The sequence below is a fragment of the Emydura macquarii genome, unplaced genomic scaffold (genome assembly GCF_026122565.2).
Source record: "Emydura macquarii macquarii isolate MOO-44397 ecotype Brisbane River unplaced genomic scaffold, CSIRO-AGI_Emac_v2 contig_2205, whole genome shotgun sequence".
NCBI classification, from domain to species: Eukaryota; Metazoa; Chordata; order Testudines; family Chelidae; genus Emydura; species Emydura macquarii.
This window is the reverse complement of record NW_027132342.1, coordinates 17,067,038-17,094,413: the sequence shown is the minus strand read 5'-3', so window position 1 is coordinate 17,094,413 and position 27,376 is coordinate 17,067,038. Positions and strand designations below refer to the sequence as shown.

At 49.3% G+C, this 27,376-nt stretch overlaps 1 protein-coding gene across 4 annotated transcripts in view; it reads right to left on the bottom strand.

Moving 5' to 3' along the window:
* Nucleotides 1-22,616, bottom strand: part of MGAT3 (beta-1,4-mannosyl-glycoprotein 4-beta-N-acetylglucosaminyltransferase) — a 32,080-nt gene extending 9,464 nt beyond the window's left edge. Inside the window, exons 1-2 of one of the 4 annotated variants that reach the window (XM_067559519.1) lie at nt 22,511-22,616; nt 5,608-5,691 (exon numbers count right to left, since the gene is read on the bottom strand). The gene's annotated coding sequence lies outside the window, so the exon portion shown is untranslated. Of the gene's footprint in view, nt 1-5,607; nt 5,692-16,049; nt 16,194-22,510 lie in introns of those variants that run through there. The other 3 variants (XM_067559518.1, XM_067559521.1, XM_067559522.1) reach the window with 3 other exon arrangements.
* Between the last annotated feature and the right edge of the window lie 4,760 nt (nt 22,617-27,376).

Genomic DNA, 27,376 nt, shown 5'->3' with positions numbered 1-27,376 from the left:
TGTTCTTTCATTGACTTTATCATCTTATACGCCAATGGCTTGAATGGATCTAGACCCTTTACGGTCCCTTGGAGCACACAGCTGTCTACTTCAGTACATTTATGAGGATTCTGTTACCTAGCAGCTCTGTGTTCTTGGGGAACCAGGGTGCAAAACCCCAACTCTCTCTCTCTGGCTCACCTGAATTACCCCCCCACCAGCCCATGCTTGAACCAGAAACCAAAGGCTGCTTGAACCAGAAACCAAAGGCATTTCAATATGAAAAGGCAGGGAACACAACTGAAACCCTCCCATCAAGGGTGAGACAACTCCCCATGCCTCATACAAAAGAGACACAACTGGAACCCTCCCATCAAAGGTGAGACAACTCCCCATGCCTCATACAAGAGACACACTTGGAACCCTCCCATCAAGGGTGAGACAACTCCCCATGCCTCATAAGCATCTCCGTTAGCACATGAATGAAGAACAGAAGCCTCATCTACATCGAAGATGGAACACGCACTGAACTCTGGGATTGCTGAAGCAGGGAAGCACTGCATTTTGGGAAATCTCTGCTCTCAATGTAACTGAACTCACACCTGTGCACACCCAGCTCCGCAGTTATCAGACCATTCTAGTTATTGGTATGCAAAACACTGAAACCTGGTTGCATTGTGGGCTCTCTCTCAAGAAAGGACGCCCTTCCAGGAATGATCAGCTCCTTTTGTCCAGACATTGTTTATCCATAAACAAACCTGGCATCTACAAATCCCCTATCAAAGCTCAAACCTCTGTTCTGATGCTTGGATCCAAACTCTGCATCAGTTCCAATGTAACCTGTCTTCTCTTCCTGACTGATCGTGTTGGGGGCTCTGCCAGACTCAAAGCCCTCCAGACCCTGAACTGACAAGCCTCTTCCTGGGAACCTCTGAACTGCATGGAGTGGTGAGATCAACCCCCCCCCCCCCTTTTCCCCCAACACAACTTATCTCTCCCTCTCTCTCTCTCTCCCTCTCTTAGTCCAGGTATTACTTTCTACTTTTGTAATCAAACCTGGGATAGCTTTCTCCAATACCCCCAACTGTAATTGTGTAGTACTGTAAGTGTTTGATTGTTTTTCTCTCCTGGTATGGTATTACTATTAGTGTTGTAAGTTTTATATACCTAGCAATAAAATAACTGTTATAATCAAGCTGGTTGCCACTTTCTCTCTCTATCTCTCCAAACTTTATTTTCTTCCTTTGTGTCCTTGGTCCCTATCTTGCTCTGTAGTAACGCTTCTCTTACCTAAGCCAAAGATCTCGGGAGTGCCCAAAAATCCTATGGGGTTTGCTCATCAAGGGGGTTACTGCTAGAACAATTGTGGTGTAAAGGGGCATATGAAGGGGACAGCCAGGAAGTGCTACTCTGCCTAGCCTACGGAGTCCAGGGGCAAATGAGGGTGCAGCTCAAGTGCTGTTTGACCCAGCCTGATTGAATCCAAGGGGCAATTAAGGGGAGTAGCCAAAAAGGTGCTGTTTGGACCCAGCCTGCTCTATTCTGGTGTGTTGCACAGGGGCATATAAGGGTAGCCACTGAGAGTGTGGTGTCACCCAGCCTGCTGAGTTCAGGGACATATAAGGGGTCAGCTGAGAGTGCTGATAGCCCGGTCCGCTCAGACGCACTAAGTTGAGCTGAACTGTGTACGTGTGTGTGTATCTGTGGGGGGAGGGGTTTATTTGAATCTGGTGCTGGAGGAACCCAGCCCTGAAAACCTTAGGTCCTGCAGGATAACTCCATTGGGAGGGGGCTTGTAGCCCTAGAAGCACACAAGTAACACAAGCAGTACATTAGTAGAATCATACCCCTAGAATCACACACCCGCCCTTCCAGGAAGGTAACCCTAATAAATGAGCATACCCCAAGGTGAAGGGCAAATCTGGTAACAATTCCCCCAGCCCCTACCCCTCAGATCCCATATCAAGCAAACCCTACAGGGTTTTCAGGAGCACTGCAAGACTTCAAAGCCCCCATTCCCAACTGTACACCTTCAGTCTCCAAGAATGATCCTGGTATGCTTCTTGCTTACTCACACCTCAAATGGTTGTGACTGGCACCATATTTTATACCTTTCTCAAAACACAGAATGGTTCTGAATTTTCACCCATCTGTCCCACCTGCCCTGGGCAACAAGTTAAAGAGCATGTGTATTTATTATGGGCCTCACAAGGCTGTGAAGCTGGTATGGGCAGACACTGGGTCACTGCACAGTAAAACCCTGTGACTGAGCAAAGACAAACAGAAGTGTGGTATTTTTGCCTCACAGGACAAAGAGTAAGGTGGCATCTTGAAGCACATACAAAGGTCGCAAGGACTCTCAGGGAAAGAGGGAGGGCCTAATCCAGTTTCATAATGTTTTTGAAGCATTCTGTTGATCATTAACTTCAAAGAGCTTTGAGGCAGGATGTTTTACATACAGGCAAAAATACAGATCTGGAAAGCTTGAGACCCTTGAGGGTCTGCAGGATTAGGAACACATCAGAATTCTGACCCAAATGTCCTGATTCTTCTCTCGCTGACACTGGTATGACACCAGCCACATCCTCAGCTGGTATAAATTAGTGTAGCTCATGGTGTTTGGCCCCATTAGCACCCGTGAAATTCCTCCTCCTATGTTGTCAGCGCTTGTGATTTTATTGCAGTTCTCCAATATTTGGTGTATTTCTTAGACCTACAGCTCTTGGAATCCATGAGAATCTCAACTTTCATTAAAAAAAATAAATAAGTTTGTAGCCCTCAGGTTTGTGGGGGGAAAACACAGGAAATAGGACCCCTAAAAGCTCAAAACCAGAAGAAACCCCCCCACTCCCAAATTATTATTTTTGATGTCTCATGATTTTCTAGGCCTGACTCATGATTTATACCACTCCCGGCTGACATGGGTGTGAGAAGATAATCAGGCGGACGCCATTCCACATGCAGGGTTAATTATGCAGGGCTTGAAAAATGTACCCGATAGCCTCTAGCCCAGTGGTTTCCAACCTTTTTTTCCAATTGCGGACCCCTAAAAAATTTCCACTAGGGTGTGGACCCCTTTCAAAATCTTTGACAGTCTGCAGACCCCGCAGTTTGAAACCCACTGCTCTATGGCAACGACCACCTTTCACGGACCCCTCAGACATAGTCTGTGGACTTCCAGAGGTCCGTGGCCCACAGGTTGCAAACCACTGTTCTAGCCCAAGAACTAAGCCTGCTCCTCAGGTTGAACTACACTGACGCCTCTCGCCACAGACCCACCTCTCCAATCTCCTATGGGCCAGGCTGAGGCAACCACCACTGCCTGGGCCCAAAGAGCCCATTCTCCTGCTGGATGAACTGCGTGTCACCAATTAATGCTACCTCCCCTGCCCCCAAATAAATCAATCCTGCCCCAATATGTTAACACTGGGAATCCCCACCCCACCCCTCAGAAAAATCCATTTATACTTGCCTCATGCACAGAGCTCTCTGCGGAGGCAGGGGAGGGCTGCCAGAAATGGAGAAGCAGATTAAGGAGCAGAGTGGCCCCAGCCCACCTGAATGCCTGTGCCTGCCAGCTCAGCAGAGGGCCCCTTCTCACGCCACTACACCAAGCAGAAGGCACTGAGTGGGTGGATGGGTGAGGCACACTTCTGTTCTCTGCTGACATGGTGCTGGTAGCGGCAGAACCTGTCTCCACACACAGCCCTCTGCTGGTGTGACTGAGGTCTCTAGGGCTCCCTGCCCTGGAGGGTGGCACGCCCGTCAGGCCACCCCTACTGCAAACAGCACAGCAGCGTCCCATTCTCTCCCTCCTCCTCTCAGCGGACGCACTGGCACTATCTCTTCGGAAGCCATTGGGCATTAGTTACATCTGGAAGGTTTACCTTCCAGGGCTAGATGTTTTTAAAATAAAAACATAGATACTGCAGCAGTGGATGGGACACGCCCAAGAAAGATACCTACTTGTGCTGGGTGAGTCAATTTTTCAAATTACTCCTGTAATTGTGGAGTGACAGGGTGATACGATTACCCACAGAACTGAGGCTGGTTATTCAGAGCCTTTCATCTGTAAGACACCAGTTCAACTCTGGCTCTAGGTTTGTGAGAAAGGTTTGGCCTTTGGTTTCTAGGTCACTGGTTCCAGTCTAGCCCCAGGTCAATAAGACTGACAGTTAGGAAGGAACTTCTCCTACTGTAGATCAAAGTACATAATAATCCACTACTAGATATTCTAGTGCTTCCTCAGAGGCATCTCTTCCTGGTCAGTATCAAAGGCAGGATACTGGATTAGATGGACACTTGGCATAATCCCCGGGGCAATTCCTGTGTTCTGATACAGCTGCTGCATCCAGATCTGCCTGATGCTTTTTTTTTTTTTTAAATTGTTATGAATTTCATCCAGTTTCCACCAGACAAGAACTCACATCACAGCTGGCCTGCCTGGTGGTAGGTTCAGTAAACAGACCAAGTATTGAATGGCTCATGGAAACTAGACTCCCTCCTCACCACAAACAGCTGTGATGTTCTGCAGGTCACGAGGAAATCCCAGGCAAAAGCCTCAGCCTTGATATTAGCAGATTGCTTCACATTTTGGTAGGTGTAACATGCTGACATTCCTGGATACAGGCTTTTAGAAATTAAAGCACATTTTCCTGCCCAAATTTGCATACTTGAATTTCCTCTCCAGCTCTCCTACCTCTGCAGATCTCAGCCAATGTACTTCGATTTTGACCTGTAACACTCACTGCTGAGTCCTGAGACCCCTATAGCACTGCCAGGGCACACAGCCTCTGTCAGCAGCTCTGCCAGCCCAATCTTAACCTGCAGTATCTTCTGCTCTTCCAGTCCTGACATTTCCTGTAAGATACTTTTTATGGCTCATCTTTGCCTTTTATTGGGACCCTGGAACTGTGACACTCATTTCCCGAAACATCCTAAAGGAGACAAATGGAGAGTAGTACAGATGGGCCAGTCTGAAAGCTCCTCCCCTGAATCAACGCCATCCTCATACCAGGGATTCCTCTGACTGGGAGTGGAGAGAGCCTCTTTCCCTTTGATGGGCTGAGACTGAAAATGTCTGTGCTCTTTTCCTTCCCATTTCATCAGATCAGTGCTGAGGTGTCAGATACACCTTGGAACTGCAGCTAAGGCCACAGGTCATCAGGTGCAGAAGACATTTCTCTCCACCCTCCCTATTCCAAGCATGCTGTGCGTGGAAGAAATTTGAAAGGGAAATATCTAATAAGCCACTAGGGACAGAGCTCAGGTTGTGGCACAGAATTCCAGCTGCTCCCTCGCAAAGCAATGATCAGTTACCAGAAACACTGGAAACACAGAGCCTCCCCTCTCCTGGCAATTTTTGGGGAAAGAGTGAACTTGGCCCAGTAAGGAGTGGCAATGCCACATAGCAAACCACCAGCACAGCTGGTTAAACCAGGTAGAAAGGTTCAATTTGTTCAGCATGCTGGGTGGGGGCAGGGGTCTGTGTAACTACTTGAGATATTGCTGCAGCATCTCCCACCCCAAATGCCGATCCCCAGCAGCAGAACCAGGAGTTTGCTGTGTTTTAAGAAGGGGCCTTACATATGTTTCCATGCTTCAGGTCCCATATAAGCCCATACTTACAGCCGTCTTTCTGTGCAGTAACTAGCAGCTGGGAGTGTGGTGCACCTGTGACATCCCCAGTTGCTTGCTGCACTTTACAGTGCCCTGGAAAACATCAAATGATCAGTTGATTTATGCCATCCTGGAATCACATCCTGGAGCACAATGCTTATGGGCAGGCAATTTGCCAGATTCTGCTCTGCAGGGTACTGGGAAGAGGATGCAGAGCACGCAACCAAGTGTATGATACCCCTCATCTTGGCACCAACAGTGCTTGTGCACACCCATCCTCCCACCCAGACCTTTTGAAATAAAACAGGTGCTCACAAACGGAAGCACGTTCAGAAGCTTCAACCAGTTCAGGATTTTCTTCTTCCTCCTGGGGACGCTAAATCCTTAGTCCATTCCAGGTGGATACAAATCTAGAACAGGTTCTCCTCTTCTCAAGTACTGCACCCAGAATCCATTCAGGGCCAAAGACAGAATACTAGTATTTGCACACAAAGTCTCAAAGCACTTTAAAAACTTGAATAAACTGTGTCCCAGAAAACACGCTTTAAGTAGGCCAGGAATACAAAAAGGGATCTCTTCAGAGCACCTGAAAGGAAGCCATCACTAGGGTGGACAACTACAGTTTGGTAGGCATTGGCAGACACTACACACTATTTTAGACAGAAAGTGAAGAAGACACCATCAAATTGAAATTGCAGGAAAAAATGTAAGGAAATGGAATGTAATAGTCCCTGTTCAAATTTATTCAGGACATTATATTCAATACTCTTGTTCTTAGGAAAAATGCCGTGATATCTTTAATGCTATGGGCAGCTAGGACCTAGCAGGGAAGTTCTGGTGGGATCACAATACAAGGCGGAAAGGCTACAGGTAGATTCCTATCAGGTGCCCCTTCTCGCAGGGACTGAATTCAAAGTCCTTCCATGACCTCCTTAGCTGGTGAAAGTTAGCAAACAGCAACGGTTTTCCTCTGCTAATGGAAAATATCAAAACCTCCTTCAAGGCAGCAAACCTTGTGTTATTCATCCGCCCTGAAGCTTTGACACCTCTCACCACAAAGTACCATTGATTCACTACCACCCTGACAAACCTGGAGCAGACTGTGCAGCATTCAACCATCTGATTTTCCCTAGGTGCAATGAATACCATCACCAGGGTGTCACATGAAATCAGCACCTGGGTGAAAAACAACTGTCTTAAACTGATCATAGGCAAGCCTGAGGTGATGTTGTCTGGAAGGGGGAAAACACTTCAAAGATGCTGTCCTCCCCTTCCACTGAAGGCAGCTTCATTCTATTTGTCAAATTAGTGAGAGCCTCGGAATTCTATTCGTCACCAAGCTAGACAATCAAGTAGCCCCAGTGGTGACAAAATGCCTTCTTCCACCTGCAACTTACAAGGAAACTCCACCCCTTCCTCCTGGATGAGGATCTGGCCATAGTGATCCATGTGCTGGTCTCCAGATTAGATTACTGCATTATGCTGTATATAGGGACTAAGATGGATGCAATGTAGAGACTCCATCTCGTACAGAATGTGCCTGCCCACCTTCTTCAATGGGATGGGCTGTTGTGAGCACATCACTTCTGTACTCCAATCCCTCCACTGTCCCCCAGTTGGTTTCTATTGTCTTTTTAAAGTCTTGGTCATGATCTTCAAAGCCATCAGTGGGTTAGGACTCAGCTACTTTAACAACCACCTCTCCATCCATGATCCAGCAAGATAGCTGTATTACTCTAGGTCAGCGCAGCTCTCCACACTCAGTACAAAGCACATGAGAAGTGGAGATAAAGCAGTCTTGGTAGAACTGGAGGCTGAGGGGCTATGGAATGATCTTCTAGAGGTTATCACTCTAATCCATAGTCTGACCAACTTCAGGGCTCATTACAAGTCCTTTCTCCTTGATAATGCATTTCTACTATAACTGGGTTAAAACAAAGAATAGTGATACTAGCATTACGTAATTCTCCAAGCAGATCATCTTTTAAACCAGGGGCTTCAGAAGAGCAGAAAATTTAATAAAAATCTATTAGGGGCCTTGCTATGCAGATGTAATTTATCTGGGAAGCATTTAGACACCACCGTAATAACTTGATGGGTGCTATGGAAAACCTTAAAATGGATTTTAAGCCCCACTGGAATCAGAGGTTCTTCTCTCTCTGTCATATACTTAGAGAAAGAAGGGTCCCCTTTCCTTTTTGAAAGTAGCACAAAACCTGTTGGTCAAAACTATATCTCAGTTTTCATGCTCCCTTACTGCCAGTATGAGACCTCCTCAATCTCTCAGACAAATCTACCACCCACAGTAGCTTTTCTCTTACAGAGAGGGAAAATGTGGATCAGACATAAATTTTAGATTTTAATTGGCAGAGAGAAATATATAGGATATAGGTGTAAGCAGGTTCACTGCGCTCTTGTATAATCCCTCACCTCTCCCCAAACAAGTCTTACTTTCCTTGGTTGGTTGTCTTTGATCATCCAAGGGCAAGAAGCCGGTATTTTCATTCCATCTTCCCACAGCTTCACCCCATTCCCACCTTCTGGCTCTCCCCCTACCACCACCTGAAGACCTGGAAAAAGTCTGAGTGACCATCTGGAATGGGCTCCTCCACCCATCTCACTGCCTGCTCGTGACCATCCAGTTCCCATGAGGATGGTTGTTATGCCACAGAAGATGACGACATCACATGGGGAAGAGGCAAGCAAACGAAGTCTCCAGCCATGGTTTCCAACACAAAATTATTATGTTTACTTATTATTATGTGTATTCCACAGTGGTTGAACTAGATCAACATGGGAGGAGGAGCTTGCCAGTTGGTTTGTTTTTATGTTGGCACAAGTGCTGCTATCATGTGGTGGAGCACCACTGCATCCTTCTGGGTGATATCAGGCACAGAAGAGAATGGGGACAACTGAATAAACATAGCTGAAGGGAGTCCACAGCCCCAAACAGGCTCCAAGGCAGCCCAAAGTGTGTGTGTGCGTGTGTGTGTGTGCTCACGTACATGTGCTGCATAAGGGCTGAGCCTGGAATGAGGGAAGCAAGAGTTACCATCCTGAATCTAAGCCACTGTATGTATTTGTTCAATCTTCTCTGGTCTAGGATAGGACGAAGGCCCCTTGTCTTCTTCAAGATAAGGACATACCAGGAGCAGAAGCCTCTTTCTTTGTACTCCTGAGGAACCTCTTCCATAGCTCTTACATGGACCAACAAGGCCATTTATTTTTATAATGGCTTTTGTGAGAAGGTTCCCTGAAGAGGGGCAAGGAAGGGGGCTAGGTAGGGGGTAAGGAAAGGAATTGGATAAGGTAGCCATGGGTGGCAATGTCTGTTATGTTCACAGCATACACACAGAGAAGTTAGATAAAAACATAGGTATGCTTGCTGGAAGGTTGTAATGTAATGCTACTTTATTTCTTAGAAGTCTGAACGATAAATACACAAGAACCCAAAAACCAGAGAGAGACAAGGCAGGATGCTTCCTAAAAGTAGAGAGACACAACTCACCCTACCTTACTCTTGGTTGACTCTCTGCAGACTTACTCTGATTGCACGTTTCCCTACAAAGCACCATAGCCTGCGAGCAGGACCAGGAAAGATTTAAAGTGACAGCTTGTGATTTTTACAGTTTTCAATAGACCAGTGTCCAGCACCCATTTGTCATGGTAACCACTAACCATACCCAGTGGAAAGGGGTAAGACGATTCCCAAAGGTCAGCTCTGAGATGATTTTCGCATGGCTCTTAACACCCCCATTAAATCTGCTGTGTCTGAGAAGGAGCCTGGGGTGGGCTGAAGGAGGAGAGGGGTGACTGGTACTTCCTGGTATAACAGGGCCACTTTCTAGATGGGTATTCCAGTTGGCAACTGCGGGAATAAAGTAGTTTTCTTTGTCTTTGCAGAGACTGGTAGCAGAAGGGCTTCCGGTACAGCAATGGGGTGTAGATTTTTAAAGAGCCCAGCATTGCCCTTGAATCCTTGAGGGAACGGAATGCCTTGTCCATCCAATTGCTGAAAAGCTTCAGGCCCTCGAAGGGTAGGTCCTCTGTTGTTGCCTGGACTTCTATAGGAATCCCAGATGCCTATAAGCAGGAGGACCAGAGCACTGTGACTGCCATAGTCATGGATCGAGCGGTGATATCAGACTTGTCCATTGCTACTTGTAGCCCTGTTTTCACCATCATCTCTTAGGTCCTCCCTGAAATCCTGGGGGAAACTTAATAGGAAGAAAACTGTATTTCTCAAACAGGTCCTGCTTCTGTGATGCAGAATTGGAGGGAGGCTGGTGAGTAAACGTTTTGGCCAGAAAGGTCCAGTGTTTTGGGGCTATCATCTTTTGCAGTCCCTTTAGTAGCCCTGGTCTTTTCCCGGACTGTGGATACCACAAGTGACCCCAGTGTGGGGTGCCCATAAAACATCAGAAGCCCATGGGAGGGATTTGATTGCACTGTTCTACTCACTTTGAAGCAGATAGGAACAAGACTGGGATGTGCCATAGTTCCTTTGCTGGGTCCAATATGCCCTCGTTAATCACTTTGGCAATTCTTGTTAGCACTGAGGATGTCAAGCCACTTCTGCATATCTTCTTGGCTCATGGAGCCAAGACAATGTCCTTATCCAGAGAAGAGGAGGAGCCTTTGAGCAGTGGCATACCCAGGGTGTCCGACGCCCAGGGGCCAAGCCTACATTTGCACCCTCTCCCCAGGCCTCACGCCCCCACCCCCTCTGCGCAGGGCAGGAGGGGTCCCAGCACCACCCCACAGCTGCCCTGGGGAGGAGGTGTCTGTACCTGCGGAAGGGGAGGGTGAGGCTTGGGGGGGGGAGGGGAGCGCCCACAAATACAGGCTTGGCTCCACCTCCTCCCCCCGCACTTACCCGCCATGCGATGCCTGCCTCTCCCACTGCAGCTCCACAGCCCAGCACCAGCTTGGATTGGGTGGCCTCACCCCCGCGTCCTGGGGAGAGGGGCTGGGCTGGCCCTTCATGATGCATGGGGAGGGGAGGCACTGAGGGGCGCCCCTCAAAGCCTCCTATGCCCCCCACCCATCATGAAGGGCTGGCCTGGCATGCCCCTGCCCCCCCCCTTACCCGGCACTCCAGCCCCGCAGACCAGCACCAGCTTGGATGGGGTGGCCTCACCACCCCTCCCCCCTGACCTGGGGTGGGTGCCAGGCTGGCCCTTCATGATGCACAGGGAGTGAGGGGGTGAAGGAGGCTCTGTGCCCCCCATCAGTATGCCACTGCCTTTGGGGGAGAGGAGAATTTCCTGAGCTGCCATTCCTCACCAGAGGGCTCCTCTGATTCCAGTGGGGGGGGGGGGGGCACTAGCTATTGATGCCAATGGTAATATAAACCTCCTTCTTTTCCCTGGCACCTGTGATGGGGCTCCACTCTAGGATCTGTAGGAAAGTGGGTCCAGTAAGTCCACAGTGGTAAATTGTACAAATATTGGCAAGATTGTTGTTGACCCAATCCACTGCCAGTCACATATAGAACCCAGTACAGGTGCACTTCCAGGCCTCCCCTTATGTATCATTCTGGCGTAACGGAGATAGTTCTCTGCTTGCGGTTTGGAAGAAGGACTGGCGAGGAGCTGGTGAGGAGAAGACAAGGAGAAGTGCAGGGGTATCATTGGTTGTGGGTTTGGTGCTGATTCTGCCAGTATCCCTTCTGGTGCCGACAAGAGGGCGGAAAGCAGTTCCTTGAAGTTGTACATTGGTATGGAGAAGGGTTTGGTGGTTGGCACTGGTACCAGGGACAGTCGTGGTATCAACACTGGTGCTCCCAAGCCTTTTCCACAGCCAGTGCCGTGCGCCTCTCCTTCGATGATGAGAGGCTGGAGGACTTGCCTTTGGAGAAATGCTTCAAGTCCTCCTTGCGGGGTAGGCACACTGCACACTCTGAACCATGTCCGCACGCGGTGTGGGTCTGTCGCTTGGTGATGGAAGGGGATAACGCAGGCGCCAACAGGGCCTAAGCATAATTTTTTCGAGCCCAATACAAACTTGTAACACAGGCCCCTTTCCACACATACCCATGGGGGTTGCAGCCTGGGTCGGGCCCCTCAGGGGCCCCCGTAAAGTGTACCCTTTCCCCCCCCATGTGGGGGCCCTGCATGCCAGGTCTCTCTGCTCCAAACTCAGACTGACACACTCAGCACAGAGGCTGTCAGTTCCACTGGTACGAGGGTGATCAGCACCCAGGATCCTGGCGCCAGCACCAGCAGTCTTGTCACCCTTTTAGATTTCTTCTTCCTGCTGGAACCAGAAGGATGGTAGCCATTCACTGGGGCACATTCTGTAAATAGCCTCCTCAACTCTGGTTTGGAGGATGTCTCTTTTCTGGGATCAGACATGACCTTCATGGACTGTTGATGTAACGTGAGCCACACTTCTCTCAATTTTGGGGTGTGGGATGAGAAGGAGGCAAAGATGGAGTATTTGTTGGGGTTATGTCCTTCTACCAGACAGAACAGACATCTGCTGTGCCCATCAGTTCAGGGCATAAGATTGTCACATGAGGGACAGCATTTAAACTTTGTGGCTTTAGAGTCCACCATGCCAAGGATTGATGTGAAGCGCCTCGCCCTACTGTACGGGTGGGATATACAGGGGGTGGACAAAGAGGCTACTCTGCTTCTTCCCCCCCCCCCCTTTTTTTTTTGGTGGAACATCCAAGGAAAAGTAATGAATAAATTAATACTATGAAACTGATGAGAGATTTCTTCACAAAAAGGTTGAGTTTGAAAGCTCAACAAACAGCAGCGGTAATGGAGGGAAGCTTGCAGCTCCTCTCACCTTTATGCCCTCACATGGGAGCACAGGCAGGCACAGAGCTCCCTCTGCCCTCTAAAAGACTCCGTGCTCAGTCACATGAGGCACACGCGTACCTCGGGTGGAATCCATAGTGACACATGAAGAAGCAGCTCCAATGCCACGGTGAGAGGCATAGCATGGAAACCTAGGCAGACTGATAGACAGAAGCAGGATTGTCTCCAGCTGCCATGGAGGGGGGTGTCAGTTGCTTTTTCATCTGTGATATAAAAGATCTCTAAGGCAGGAGATAATAAAACCCCCAAGACAATTTAAATAAATAAATACATCAAGAGAGGTTATGAAATAAAAGGCAATTATGGTGGGATCAGAGCAGCAAAGGAAAGGAGAGGCCGGCCCTTCATCCCCGCCTTCTGTTCATCACTGCCCCACTTGTGGCTTGGCAGCATGCTCGCTTTCCCACAGTAGCCAATCTATTACTGCTTGGAATAGATTTCCCAGGCTGCTCCTTTTTCTCTCTCTCTTTCAGTCCTCAGGGGTCCTGTTTGGCAGCCTACAGATCCCCCTCCTCTGCTGTCTAGCAATCAGCCAATCTGATGCAAAAAACATTACCCCCTATTCACGAGAAAGAGAAAGAGAAACCTGACTCCATGCTGAGACATTTCCTCTAGGGTTCCGTCAGCCTCTCTGTCTCTCGCTCTCTCATGCCCCCCTCCACTTCTCTCTCCTTTTCTTTCTCAGAAGCCACCCCCTGCACACAAAGTGCTATTCCTTCCAGGGTTACATGGGCTCATGGGACTTTTACTTGGACCAAGAACAGACCTTATTTATTTTTCTTCCTTTGTTCTCCATTTCCTCTTTCAGGGGTTAAGCAAGACCATGATAATGTCATCTCAGCCCCGAGATTATGTAATTTCACTTATTTATTACTTTTGGAAAGAAATACACAGTAGGAAGAGCTCCTCAGTGTCTTATCTTGACACAGGAGTGAAATGTCCCAGGCTGGCACCAGAATGACAAATGAAGGCTAGGTCAGAACATCATGGGCTCTGCAGATCTAAACAGCGAGAGTTCTGTAGCACTTTAAAGACTAACAAATTTAATTTCAATAGGCATAAGCTTTCGTGGGCTTCACCCCACTTCCTCAGATGCAGTTGGTAGAAATAATATAGCAAATACAGGCAACATATATGCCCTTCCCCGGAGCAGTTTCAAGGGAATTAGGATCTTCAGAAACCTGATCTTCCTGAGTCAAGCATCAAAAGCCAACAATTTTCATACAGTGCTGGGTTTCATCCCTCTTCCCCTAAGCCTTGCCCCCAGAGAACCCCTTGCTCCCAAAGGGATTTGAATCTCCATGTTCATTCAGTAATGGACTTTCCCTGCATAGGATGAAATTCACTCTAGTCAAAAATTCAGAATTTTCTATACTGAGTCCTGGACCAGTACCAGGAAGAAGGGGGGGGGGAAAAAAAAGAGGAGGCACTGCCTGGACCAAGGGACCAGTGAGAGTTTATATGATCTGATCTCAAAAACCACCAAAGCTATAAACTAACCCAACACAGCTGAAAAGCACAGAGCCAAGCTCTCATACTCAATACTACATTTGTAGCTAGCCCTGATGGACTGGGAGCGATGAGATTTTCACAATTATATCTTTCTGAAGACAGCCTTGGTTCCTCCCTCTCCCACATCAGCTTTTAAATGCTGTAAATATGTTAATCTCTAACTCTAACCATGTGTGAGATCTCAGCTACTGAAGTCATGGCAGAAAGAAAGTGGAGGAACAAGAAAACCAAACCCAAGAGGATAATGAAGTTTGTGTGCACGCGTTTGTACAGCTGCTGAATGATAGTAGCCTGACATCCTTGGAAACTGAAGTTGCCTCTCTATAACCAGGACAAGTAGAGCACAAGCAGTGCCTTGTCCTATGCTGGGGTGGCCACCTCCAGGAGTAAGAAGGTAATTCTGTTTGCATTGCTCATCCTCCGCTGCCATGGCCTCTGGTTCACCCGACAGTTAGTTAGAATGGTGATACTGGGTCCTATTCACTGGGAACCCGACTGATATTTCCCCCAGTCATTTCATACAAACCACTGAGCAACCAAGAGAACTTTCAGACACTATCTTTGTGGTTTGCTGTGTTGTTGTAATCATGTTGGTTCCAGAAACCTAGATTCTATCAGAGAGAGACATGAATCTAAAGTCTGTTGTATCACGAATTGCCACGGCTGGAAACACTCTGGTGGGCCAGCAACTGCTTTCAGGATGGTGAACTTATTCATACCCTAACCTTGGACTAGCAATCGGAATTTTTAAGTTAGCCACTCTGGCTTCCCCCCACAATTGGACCCCAAATCTGGCCTAGGGCAACTTCTCTTTGCTAGGGGTAAGACAGGAACTCAGTCTCCATATTCATCCTAGCCTAGCTTCAGCCTGCCCTGCTATTACATACACACAGCTTCAAGAATGGGGCCTTCCACCCCATCCCTAGTCCCCAGAATGCTTTGCAGCACATCATGTCTGAGCTAGGATAGCCGTCCGGGATGCACTCTGCTAGAGAGTTTTTGCAATGTTTTAGCTGCTGCAGAGACAGATAAAAGTACAAGCACAGTAAGTGAGAAAAGCCACGTTGCATTCTCATCTCTGAGCAATAACTCCCTGTGCTGGATGGAAGCTACCTCCAGCACTTACAGGAAACTAGAAGACTGTTTCATAGCACAGCTGCACTATACATTATTCAGAAGGCTGTTAAATTATGCAAAAGCAATCCCCTCATTCCCCTGGCCATGCTGAATGCAATTGTTGTCACTCATTGCTCCATAAACTGCTGCTAGACAGGGATTCAAGACCACACTGTCTGCACATGGATAGTATGGATCTGAGCACACCCAGACAAACCTGCTGTCATGCACCCAGCAAACAGCAGGAAGATGGCAGAGGTGGCAAACTTCTCCCCATCCCCAAAACGTTCCAAGAATCTCAATGTTAATATCTGAGGTTTAGGGAGCAGATATTGTCTCCTTGGAGCCAGGTGCGATTGTGTCTCTTTTCCTGATCTGCCACACCTGCACTGAGCGGGAGGCGAGCTAGCAGGAGGTCCCAGTTTGTTTGGCCCTGGCACACAGAGAATGAAAAGGGGGGGCAACTGGAGCATGAAGAGGTCAGCTGGGCATACGCATGCCAGAGATAATGGAGAGGGACCAGGAGGAAATGGAGATGTAGAGCAGCATGCAGAGAGGGAGTGTGGAGGACTGTCTGAAGGCAGGAGGTGTGTCTTCTACCCCTGCAGCAAACCCCACCTTATGGAAATACAGATATCCTGGGGGAATGTTGGACAGGGACAAGGAAATGTTTTTTTAAGCAACAGGGTCATTAAATAACCGAGGTGATCCATAATGATCCCTTCAAGGCACACAGGTATCAAGGCTTACCCTAAGGGAAGGATTAGGTGCCTGAATTCCTCAATGTTGTCATTCTTTCCTCCTGTGAGGTCCTTGAGGGCAGGACCCGGATCTCCTCTTATTCTGCGCAGCACCAAGCACGCTGTCATTACATAACAAATGCTATGCTCAGCCTCCCTCCAAAAAACTGCCCTTCCTAGAGCCCAGACTTCCCAAGGGTCCAAAATTCCTCCACCCCAAAATATTCAGTCTCCATGAACGTCTCCCTCTTACCTGCTGCCCAGCTGGACGTCTCACTGTTGGGAGGGGGAGAACAGAAAGCACTGCCCTAACCCTCTCTCATGCCCCTCAATACTGCAGCATATCTTTGCTCCTCTCTCAAAGGGACAGCATCCAAAAGGGGGGGTCTCCTTTTCATTCTTCTCTCTCAGGCCTGCTGTCTCTCTTGCTTGCAGTTCAATTCCAATATCTTTAATGCCACAACAAGGTTTCAGAATGTGGCTAGAGTCAGCATACCAAGTATGCGTATACAGATCACAGGTTTCAGAGTAGCAAGAGGTTTTATGAAGCGTGTCCACTTTGCATTTTTCTCTGTGTATCTCAGATTGTCTTCTTGAGGCTTACAAAACTGGCATCACGGGGGAAAAAAGGTGTAAATAAAGTTACACCACTGCCCCAAATACATGAAGGGTTCTGATTCCAACCCAGGGGTGGGTGCAGAAATTTAACTTTGACCCTTTTTGGGGGGGCACGTTCTGTGTCTCCTGGCCCTGGGAGGAGCGCTCTCCCCCTCTCCTTGCCACCATGGCCCTGGGGCCAGAGGAGTTGTGTCCCTGACGATTATTTGGGGGGGGGGGGGGGGCCTTGCCCCTGCTTGCCCCCTATTGTGCATAGCCCTGTTCCAATCTCTCTAGCCCTTGCCTGGCCTGTAGGGATTTACATAATGAGAAAAAATGGCATTGATAGGGAAGCAAATATGGGGAAACAGATCTAGTGAAAGGTGAGGGTTGGGGTATGGGGTGGAATCTTGATCTGGCAAAGCAGTTCAGAATCAACACAGCAGTACCAACCCTGCAGCACCAACCTAACACCAACCCTGCACAGTGTCCTCTGTGTCACTGACGAAGCCATTCACGAGGAAGCAGCCAGGATCAGTGAATTTTATTCCTTGCTCTGCTACCAACACTACGTGTGACTCTGTGAGAGACTTTAGGCAAGTCACTTCATCCCTCTGTGCCTCACTTTGCCCTGCTGTAAAATAGGGATAATAGTACTTTCCTGTCTCACAAGACTTATTGCCTTAATTAATCACAGGGAGGTGAGTATCATAGTTAATCAGGCTTAATTAGTTAATCGTTGTAAAGCCCTTTTAGCTCAGGAAGTGAAACTTGCTATAGAAGTGCAAAGTATTGTGCTGATTTTTACAAAGGACATCTGGGTGCTTCCCCAATCACCTTTCCCTCCTGGACAGTACCTCCACCCCACCACCTCCAACCAAAGCTAGTGTTACAAGCACTGACCTTCCAGGCTGGAGGGAGCAGCTGCAGAAAGGTGCTCAGATACCACAGGGATGGATGCCATGGAAGACAGACAGATACAGAGCTGGGTACTCCTTAGCCACTAGCCAGCCCAGGAAGCAAGAAGCTACTTAATTGAGCTCACCATGCTGCTGATTAGATGAGTGCGGCATGCCTTTGTGTGCTGAGTCTAGGCTCCCTCAGTGAAAACAGGAAGTCCAGCATCACTGGCTGATCCCATCAGAGGTAGCTGATTAGTACATTACCCTGATAGAACAAGCCCCTCTCTACCCACAAGGAAACTGGTTCACCTCATGTTGATTTCCTGAGCCTGCCCAAGGCTATGTGCTTCAGTGGCCAGACATCAAAGGAAAAGCCTAGACTAGAGTACTGCCTCCTCCTAGAGATGTACTCCGTTGGGTAAGTGTCAGGCAAAATTATCCTCTTTGCTTCTGATCTTGGGGGTGGCATCCAAAGAGGCAGCTGTTGCTCTCAGAAAAGGCTTGAGGGAAACAAAGGGTTAGCCTTGCAAAGGGGTATCAGGGAGAGGGATGAAGCTGTGGAGTCAAAATGTCTGGACCCCCCCCCCTTCCTGAGAGCTGCATCAGAGTCCAATCCAGGGGCACACAGAAACCCCGTTCTACCGTCTCAAGGAGTTTATCACCACACCACAATTCCAACACAAAGCCACCTCCTTCTACAGCAGGGAGGGGGCCTGTCACAGCTCTGTCACTGCGCCTCAATCCTGCCCTCCAGCAAGCTCTGCTCTTCTAGTCCTGGGCCACCACACAGCTCTCTGCCAATGCAGCACAGTCCTGGCCTGCAGCACCTCCTCCTCCAGGCACTCTCACGCTGCTCTCTGTCAATGCACCACAACCCCAACCTGGAACACTGCCCGCGATTCCAGGCTAACCTCTCCACGCAGTTATGTCCGTGTCCCTCACCCCTGCCTGCTAGTCTAGTCCGTAGGGGGATTCCTACTCCACCCCCACCCCACACTGAACAGTACTGTCAATGCAACCACCCTCCAAAGTGAATGCAGGCTGGAAAAGTTTGGCACTCTCAGCACACACCTGCATAGCTAGCTGCATTACATGCACTCCTCCCCCCCCCCCTGCATTCTTTGAATTTAGATTAACCCTCTCATTGCTAGATGCACCCAGAGCCCTCAGCCATCCAGAGACTGCACCCTGTCAGCAGGAGGAGTAGTGCCAGGGATGGGTTGAGGGACCAGCCAAGCTGGGGGTCAAGAGAGGCTTTCCTACCTCCCCTACATGCAAACCTCAGGAAGCTTGAAATGGAGACAAGCCCTTTGAGGCACCTGGACTGATTCAGAGAAATGAACCAGGTTCTTGCGCTAGTTGGTAACTCCCTATCTTATCCTCCACTCCTTGCCTGGAGTTACTGTCAGCTGTACCAGGCTTCATAAACATGACCGCCTCCCTCCAACCACATCTCTTTCTGATTGGGTCATAGATTCCAACAATGTACAAAGAGCTCATTTCAGAGCAAATAACCCCATTTCAAATCTAACCTTCAAATCAGCCTCGGAGAATGCTGGCACGAGCTCCCTCACCCTGCCCACCCCCACGCTCCCCTTCTCCCTCCCTCCCTATGCTCTGGTGTGGGGGAGAAGACACACATCCTTTGGGGAAGGCAGGACGGAAGATGCATTTATCTTAAAGCTGCTATTCTCGGAATAGCAAGAAATTCAGACCCAGGATGTTGAGAACCCTGCCCCAACACAGAGTTTATCTCCTGACTAACAAATTAATGCAGGAGTAGATGAAAAAGAGACTTGTCTGTACCAGTGTGTGCTTCAGACACTGCATATGCACAACTACACTTTCATACAGAATCCTGAACAGGTGCCACACACTCAGCCACATGTAGACACCTTGTGGGCTCATAGACTTAACCAGCACATACAAATGCGCACCCTGAACATGAAAACACACCATAGTAAATGCACGCATTATTGGACACTCCCAGTCTTTGTCAGTACACACCTGCCCCAGGCACACAGTGACCACCCAGACATGCACAAAGGCACAATGCATGCACCCACTACACAAACAGGCAAGTGCTCACAAAGACACAATGCCACACACACAATGAACATAAACCTTACATGTACACTATCCACACAAGCACATACAGACCAGTTCAGTCACACTCACCCATGCATACCTGGCTAGTGCTAGGTATCTACTGTCTCTGCAACCGCAGGGAAGGTTGAGTTCCGCAGGGATCCTCTGCAAAAGTACCACAAAGTTGGTGTCCTTTTCATAGTCCCGTGCAGGACAGGAGGCCCCTATTTCAAAACACCTGGCAGACCCCGAATGACTGTGGGCCTGCCCTGAATACCCACCTAGTTTAGACCAACTCTTCTTGATCACATTGCTCAGGAAGTCCCTTCATACAGTTCAAGGAAGATTTCTTCTTCCAATCTTACTGCCATTTACTGTGAGGAAGAGGAAGAAGTGGCTCAGTTTTGAAACTGCAGTCAAATTGGCTCAGACAGCAGACTCAGACTCGGGCAGGCTTCAAGAGCATATAGACCAAAGGCACCGTATGTCTCCAGACATGTCAGAGGCAGCAGCTGTGTCACCACATTAGGAGTGGGATTTCAGGTATTCACCTGCTGTCCCCCCTTCTTCCGCCTCACGGGTCAGGCTCTCTCACCTCTATTGGTGACGGGCATTCTGTCTCCAGCAGGGTCTCTTGTACATCCAAAGGGTTAACCCCCCAGCTAGGCAGATACAACAGAGCACTCTTGCAGGAGGGAACGTCACACCTGCAGTGGATTTCCCATCACTACCACAAAAGCATCTCAGACTGGAGAGGCAGGTCGAAAGACTGGAGCAGGAGCTCTGTGATCCCCAGCAGTAGACTCAAGGTTTAATTCCCAGTCTGTTGTGTATAAGGACAGGGACTACTTCAGTGCCTAGAGGATGTCTGTAAGGGTGTAAAGGAGGGGAAAATCAGGAGATCCCCAGAAACAGGCCCAGGGGACAGCTTTTGTCCAATTCTGGCTTAAAAATATGTCTCCACACATACTATTTTCTGTTTCAGGAGTGGGAGCTCCAGAGCTGCACTCTTCAGTGAGGTTTCCATTGGCTTGAGCTCCTCTCACAGGATGTGATTCTCTGCTGCCTCGAGCTCTGACAGCAGGTCCTGCGTTGCCTGGAGCTCTGCTCTTAGAAGCTGGTAGTGACTCAAGCTCCGTCCATAGGGAATTACACGTGATTTGGGGGGGGGGGGAGTGGAGGGGATGGGAGAGGTGTTCAGAGTTGACTCAAGCACCAGTTGTGATGGAGGGATCCAGATAACACGAACTCTTGTCTTGTGGGGGGGGAGTGGGAGTTCCAACTAAGATGACTTCAGCTCCATTCTTGAGGGTGGGAGTTTGTGATAACTCGAACTCTGCAGTGGGGGGGGAGGGGTGCGGGGCGTGGTTCCTCTGGTGACTGGAGATCTGCTCTCAGGACTAGGCAGTTCCTGGTGATTCAAACGTGCTCCTAGAGGCAGTGGTGGTGGGTGTTTGGGGTGATTTGAATTCACTCACCGGTGGTGGGGTTTGCTGGTGACTGGAGTGCCATTCTCTGAGGGAGATTCTCAGTGACCCACACTTTGCTCTGAAAGGTCAGTTTTCCTGATGATCCAACCTCTGCTCCCAGGAGTGAGGTCCTAGTAACCTGAGTTCTGCTCTGGGAGACATGGAAGGACTTTCTGGTGACCCAAGTTCTGCTCTTAAGCATTGTCACCAGAAACCCCTTGATGAAAACACAGTTCAGTATGGTCTCTCTCCATCCCTGCTGCTTTTCCTCTCTCTCTGTCTCTCTCTCATCTCCGCAAGCTGCCTAGGCAGGTCTGCAGCTGCAGCACATGCTCAGCACCCCCCCCCCCCCCATCACCTTTGTCGCACTCATATGGAGAAACAGATCTCGCGATGTCAAAATTGCACACACACATACACTGCTTTAGAACAAATATAGAGATATTTATAGCTAACAAATCCCCAGGCATTACCAGCAGTCCTATAGAATTGGGGAGGGATGCAAAGCCCACATCCTTTGTGCCCAGCCCTTGATGGGGGATTATATCAATCTGACATGGGAAGAGAGGGGAGACGATGTTTGATTATCTATTTTTTTTTATGTTCCTTCCCATCCCCCATGCACACACTCCTTTTCCTCCCTATAGAATGCTTCAGGGCTGGCACACATGCATAGTCAGTGCCCTCCTGGCACAGAGAGCACGGGCAGCAGATGGGCCTCTGCTGCAGTGCCGGGGCTGCAGGCTCCCCTCCTCACTTGGTGTGTCTGCATTTTGTGGGGGTGGCAAAGAGATGGCGAAGGGAGCTGTGACATCTTCTTCTTCCTCCCCATCACCAACACTTTGTTGTGTGGGATGCTGGGATTATCGGGTGTTTGAAGGGGAAACATCTCTCTCACTGTCAGTGCATGTATCACCATACATTCCTGCGGACACAGGTTGTTTTGCTTCTACGGATGCTGGGTGGGTGGGGGCATGCTGCGACTTCCTCCTTCTCCTTGCAATATCTGCAAAAGCTGCATAATCTACTGTGCTGGGGATAAGGGCTGTAGGACACACACACATAAAGGGAAAGAAAACGATAGACTAACAGGGGAGCAAGAAGGATTTTAAAGACCTCACCTCCACCCGGGGACTCCTGCATAGGCAGTGAGGGAGCAGGGATGTTGGAACCAGGAGCTGGCCCAACTGGGCCACAGACTGGGCCAATTGTAACTCTCCCCTCCCACCCAGACCCCATGTGAACAACTTTCCAGCCCCTTTCCCTCTCCTCTAAATTGCTCCTTTTCCAAAATCAGCCCTTTAAATGTCCCTAACTTCCCCCCACCTCCTACCAACACATACACCCAAAGGGGCAGATTGGGGGTGGGGGCGGGAGCCAGAGGGGTTGCGGGAGAGGAGGAGGGTGATAGAGGAAGGGGATGGGTGAAAAGAGGGATGATAGGAGAGGGAGCGGGGGCGGGGGGAGCTGGATGGAAGAGGGTAGAGGAGGAAAGGGGTGACAGAAGGGGACGGGGGAGGGCGGGCTGGGAAAGGGGAGAGATGCAGGAGAAGGTGAGAGGGGAGGACGGATGCTGGGGGAAGGGGGGATGGCAGAAGAGGGGCGGGTGGTATGCCAGGGGAGGTTAGACGTGTGGGGGGGGGACGTTTCTCACTCACCCATCGTCCCCCTTCGCTGGCTCTCAGCGGCGGCGGCGACTCCTCTGCTTCGTGGGCCCCGGGCGGGGAGATGCTGGGATCCGCGGCAGCCTCTCGCCCCATCCCTGATTCCGGCAGCAGCGGCAGCCGCCCCCCGGCATGGCTCAGCCCCGGACTCCCCCCGCCGCGCCCGCGTCCCCCTCCCACGATGCTCCGGGAGCGGCGGCAAGCGGCGCCCGCTGCAACCCGCCACCCCAAGCAAGCGCCTCCCTCTGCAGGGGGCAACCCAGGAAGAGCGGGAGGAGGAAGCGGGAGAAGGGGAGGGGGAAGCCGAGGATGAGGAGGACGGGCGGGGAGAGCAGAGGCAACCAGCGGCAGCCGGCCAAGAAAATAAATAAATATAGTGACTAATAATAACAACCCCCCCGCACCTCCCCTGATCAGCCCTGCAGCCAGAGGGGGGGAGCCGAGCACCAGGGAAAGCAGGTTGTGGAGAGCCTCTCTCCTCCCCTCTGCTGGCAACAGCGGGCTGTGCAGGGTCTGCTGCGGCAGCGGGCATTCAAACTAGCCCTGTGTGTGTGTGTGTGTGTTTGTGTGTGTCCGTCCCTTCCCCCTCCCTCAGCTCAACACTCTGCCCTCGGGGCTCCCGGTCCCCAAATCTACCATCGTCATCCAACAACAACAACACAACACATCAAACGCCCCCACTCCTCTTACAAGAGAAACCCCCCCCCCCGAGCCCCCGCCGCCACAAGCGGGGGGTGAAGAACGGATCGGGGCGGCGGTGGAGAAATAAAGTCGCCTAGGCACGATCATCACCATCACAGCCTTTGAGCTGGGGGGAGAGGGATTGGGGATTAAAACTACAGGTAGTTGCAGCTCCGTCTGTGGGTGATCTGCGTTTATACAAAGCTCTTCCCCCCCCCCCCACACACACACACCGAAATTGGAGAGACTTTGCTGCTAGCAAAAGAGCGCTTTCCCTCTCTGCCCTTCTCCCTCTGCAATGGAAGGGAATACAAAAGAATGCCTTGTGTTTAGAAGGGGGGGGGAGGATAAAGAGAGGGAGGGGTGGAAGGAGGAGACTAATGGGTGGGCTTTGGGGAGTGTCTTAAATGAGCAGCCATTGGTACAAACCGAAAGAATGCACCAAATGCAACCCCAAAGAAAAGGGGGTTGGGGTGAGGATGGGGGCAGCAGCTGTCTCGGGCATCTGCCTGCACCTGGAATATACTATAGCAGTGGTTCCCAGCCTTTTTGGCTGGAGGGCCACCAGTCTCCGCCAGCAGGTCCCCCCTCCCCACTGCAGCCAGACAGAAGGAGTTCAGCGAAGAGATTGCCTCCATCCTCAGTACTCTCCCATCTCCCTGGCTGCAGCAGGGAAATCGAATACGTCCTGTAGCTCCCTGCGCTCCACTTGGGTCCCTAGGCAGTGGCTCCCTTCTGCAGCCAGGACGGGAGATCAGTGCACCCCTCCCTCTAGCTCCAGCAGGGACCCCAGGACCTAGGGATCCAGGCAGAGCACTTTGCTCTCTGCTGGAGCTGGGGGAGGGGAGGCTGATCTCCCTCCCTCTGGCTCCACCAGGGACCCCAGCGCCTATGGACCGAAGGGGAGCGCTTTGCCATCCTCCCTGCTACAGCCAGGGGGAGGGGCGCGCTGATCTCCCAACCCCTTGGCTGTAGCAAAGAGCCTGCACCAGTCTTTTAGCCCCACAGCAAGGTGCTCCACCTGGGTCCTTAGGCAGCGACTCCCTTCCGCACCCAGCGGGTGGGGAGCTGCAGACCACTTTGAAAGCCCCCACGGACCACTTTTGGCCCTCAGGCCACAGGTTGGGAACCACTGTACTATAGGGAACCAGCTGGCACTGACAGGAGGTGAGGATGGCCTATGCAATGGCCTTGTAGGGCAACTCTAAATGCAATTAGTATATATTACTTGTTTTGCAATAGCACCTTCTGGGCCCAGTCAGGAATTGGGGTTGCACTGTGCAGGGCACTATACACACAAACAATGAAAAGACAGTCTCTGCTCCCAAAGACTTGCTAATCTAAGTAGAGTTCATGAAATACAGATCACTCAGAATCCAAACATTCCAACAATTTTCCACGCAGTATAATAATACCCTGTGCTTTTAAGACATCTTCCTTTCATAGACCCATAATGAATTGGGTCTCATCCCAGGCCCGCAAAGAAGTTGTTATTGTATACTGTGAGTATTATTATTTCCATTTTATAGAGGGGCAAAATGAAACACAGACAAGCTAACTGACTTATCCCACCTTAAATAAGAAGTTTATTACAAATAGAACCTGCTTTGCTGACTCACAGTCTTGTGATTCAGACTATGTCTATACCATAGTCCTTAAGCAGCAGAGCTGTACCACCACAGCTGTGCCTCTGTAAGGTCTCCCTTGTAGTTGCTCTATGTTAACGGGAGGGAGCTCTCCTGCTGGTATAATTAAACCACCCCGAACGAGCTGTTCACATGGGCGCTTTTGTCAGTGAAACTTATGTTGGTGAGGGATATGTTTTTTTCACACACTTGACCAACAAAAGTTTTGCTGACAAAAGTGCTAGTGTAGACAAAGCCTTAAACACAAGGTTTGCCTTCTGCTTTTTACTTTTTTTCTGACTTTTTTGCAAAATTCCCCCCCAAAGTAGAAATGTCTCTTGCAACTGAAAAATAGTTAAAGGTCAGGTGAAAGTGAAATTGGGAGAAAACAAGGACACATTCTTCCTCTATGGTTTTATATTATTTTAGATAAACAGTACATGAAAAACAAAACAAGACACTAATGTCAAACACCCTCCTTATCATAAAAGGGGGTGGGGGAAAGAAAGTGTTGAAAAAAGAGAGAGGCAGAAATGAGGCTGAATTTGGTTAACTACTTGCTTCTGTTTTCTTGGGAAGATACTAAATATCACAGTATTGAAAGCAGATAGATAGATATGTAAGCAAGGTCTGAGTGGCCCTCCCCTGCTCAGCCAGCAGAAAGGGAGGACACTTTATTTGCATAGGTTCTGTATTTGCCTGAATATAACTAGGAGCTCAGCATGATTGCACTGTATCTGCATAATCACACCTAGGTGCTGAGCATGATGGGAAATGGTCAGGCTGGCTGGTACTGGGTTACAAATAACTTTAGTGTTAATTGCAGGGGTAATGAAATGTTGTATGAATAAATGGCAACAAAACTGTGCTTAGCCTGTTCTTATGAAAGATTCACTTCATCTGAAGAAAACTCAACAAAGGAGGCGTTCGGATGCTAGAGCACTGTGAAAGCAGCGGGGAGGGGTTGGAGGTCTTTCTGCTGAGGCTGTACCAGACCTGACCAAGGGCTGCCCTCAGGCATGGATTGACTATCTCCTCCTACTGTTAAAAGGTAGAATTAATTATTTCTTTTGGAATCTTTTGTTTTGTTATAAAGCGGGGACAATGCTCCTGTGTCAGCAGAGGGTTTTCTCATGAACTGAGAGCTGAAATCACTGGAAGCTGCAACTCACTAGAGCTGCAGTTGCTAAAGGAACTGGGAAACTTCAAGAGCCGCACAGCCAGCAGAGGAGGCCGGTTGCAATATTGCAATCCAGCAGACAGCGGAAGCCAGAAGCGGGGCCCGAGAAGAGAAAGCCAGAAGAGGGGCCCGTCGTGGCCCGTGTCCGGCAGGAGCCAGCAGAGGGGGCTGGTTGAGCCCCACGACTGAGGTGGACAGTGCAACTACAACAGTTGGTAGGGCAGGGGAAAGGGAGAAGGGAGAGGTGAAGGACACGCCCCACATACACTGGTGTGGGATGGTTCTGCTCTTTGTGTTCATGAATTCTGTTTGCACTGTTTTCCCGAACCAGTGCTGTGTTAATTCCTTCCTTTATTAAAAGGTTTACTTTCTACACTCAGACTCTGTGCTTGCAAGAGGGGAAGTATTGCCTTTTGGGGGTGCCCAGGGGCTAGTGTGTGATTTCCCAGGTGACTGGGTGGAGGTTCAAGCTGGTATGGTGTTGTATCATTGACAGGAAGCCCTGGATATAGAACCTGGCCCTTCCTGCTTCTGACTCTATCTGGCAGAAGGGTTATAGATAGATAGATAGATAGATAGATAGATAGATAAAGAAAGACCAGGATCCTGTCTTGTGCCTGTTCTGATGTTAAATAAGAGTCTTTTTATGGAACATCCTTCATACCCAGCATCACAAAATGCTTCCCAGAGAAATGCAGTTGGGAGCCCAAGATTTAAAGGCAAGATCTAGAGAGTGTCACACTGCAGATAGATAAAGGTACAATATAAGTGTAAGGGTGATAACCACTTCCACCCAACTGTTTACTATAGTAAACAGATACAAAAAAAACCCTTATATTTAAAGGTGCCTTAGAAATACTACAGAAAGAGAAAGGGAGAAAGGGCACTCCAGGAATTAGAACTGTGAGTCATTTAGGTAATATTTATGATTATATATAATTGAATATAATATGATTTAGGTAATATTGTGGCAGAATACAATGTCATATTGACGCAAATCATTCAGAATATTAAAACACAATCACAAAGTGGATGAACTGAAAAACAAGGAGCCTTTGCTTCAGGGGAATACTTGAGGTGGGGGAGACAAAAAACCCACCCCAAAACAATCATAAAAACCCTCCATCAGAAAAATCTGATGCTTCATTATAAATGAATTGGTGCTGTGAAAGGTGCTGAGTTGACTGGACTTGTGGCTGGAATCTCTGGGTAGTAACTGATGTAGTTCCATTGACTAAGGATTTGATCCCTCATCCAGAGAACAGATGCATCATTGGTAGCAGGAGTGCAAGCTTTCTACACACATGGACTCTGAGCTAAGAGCTTCAGCCTTTGGCTTGGAAGAATTACTTCTAGGAAGGCAGAAGAGAGTCA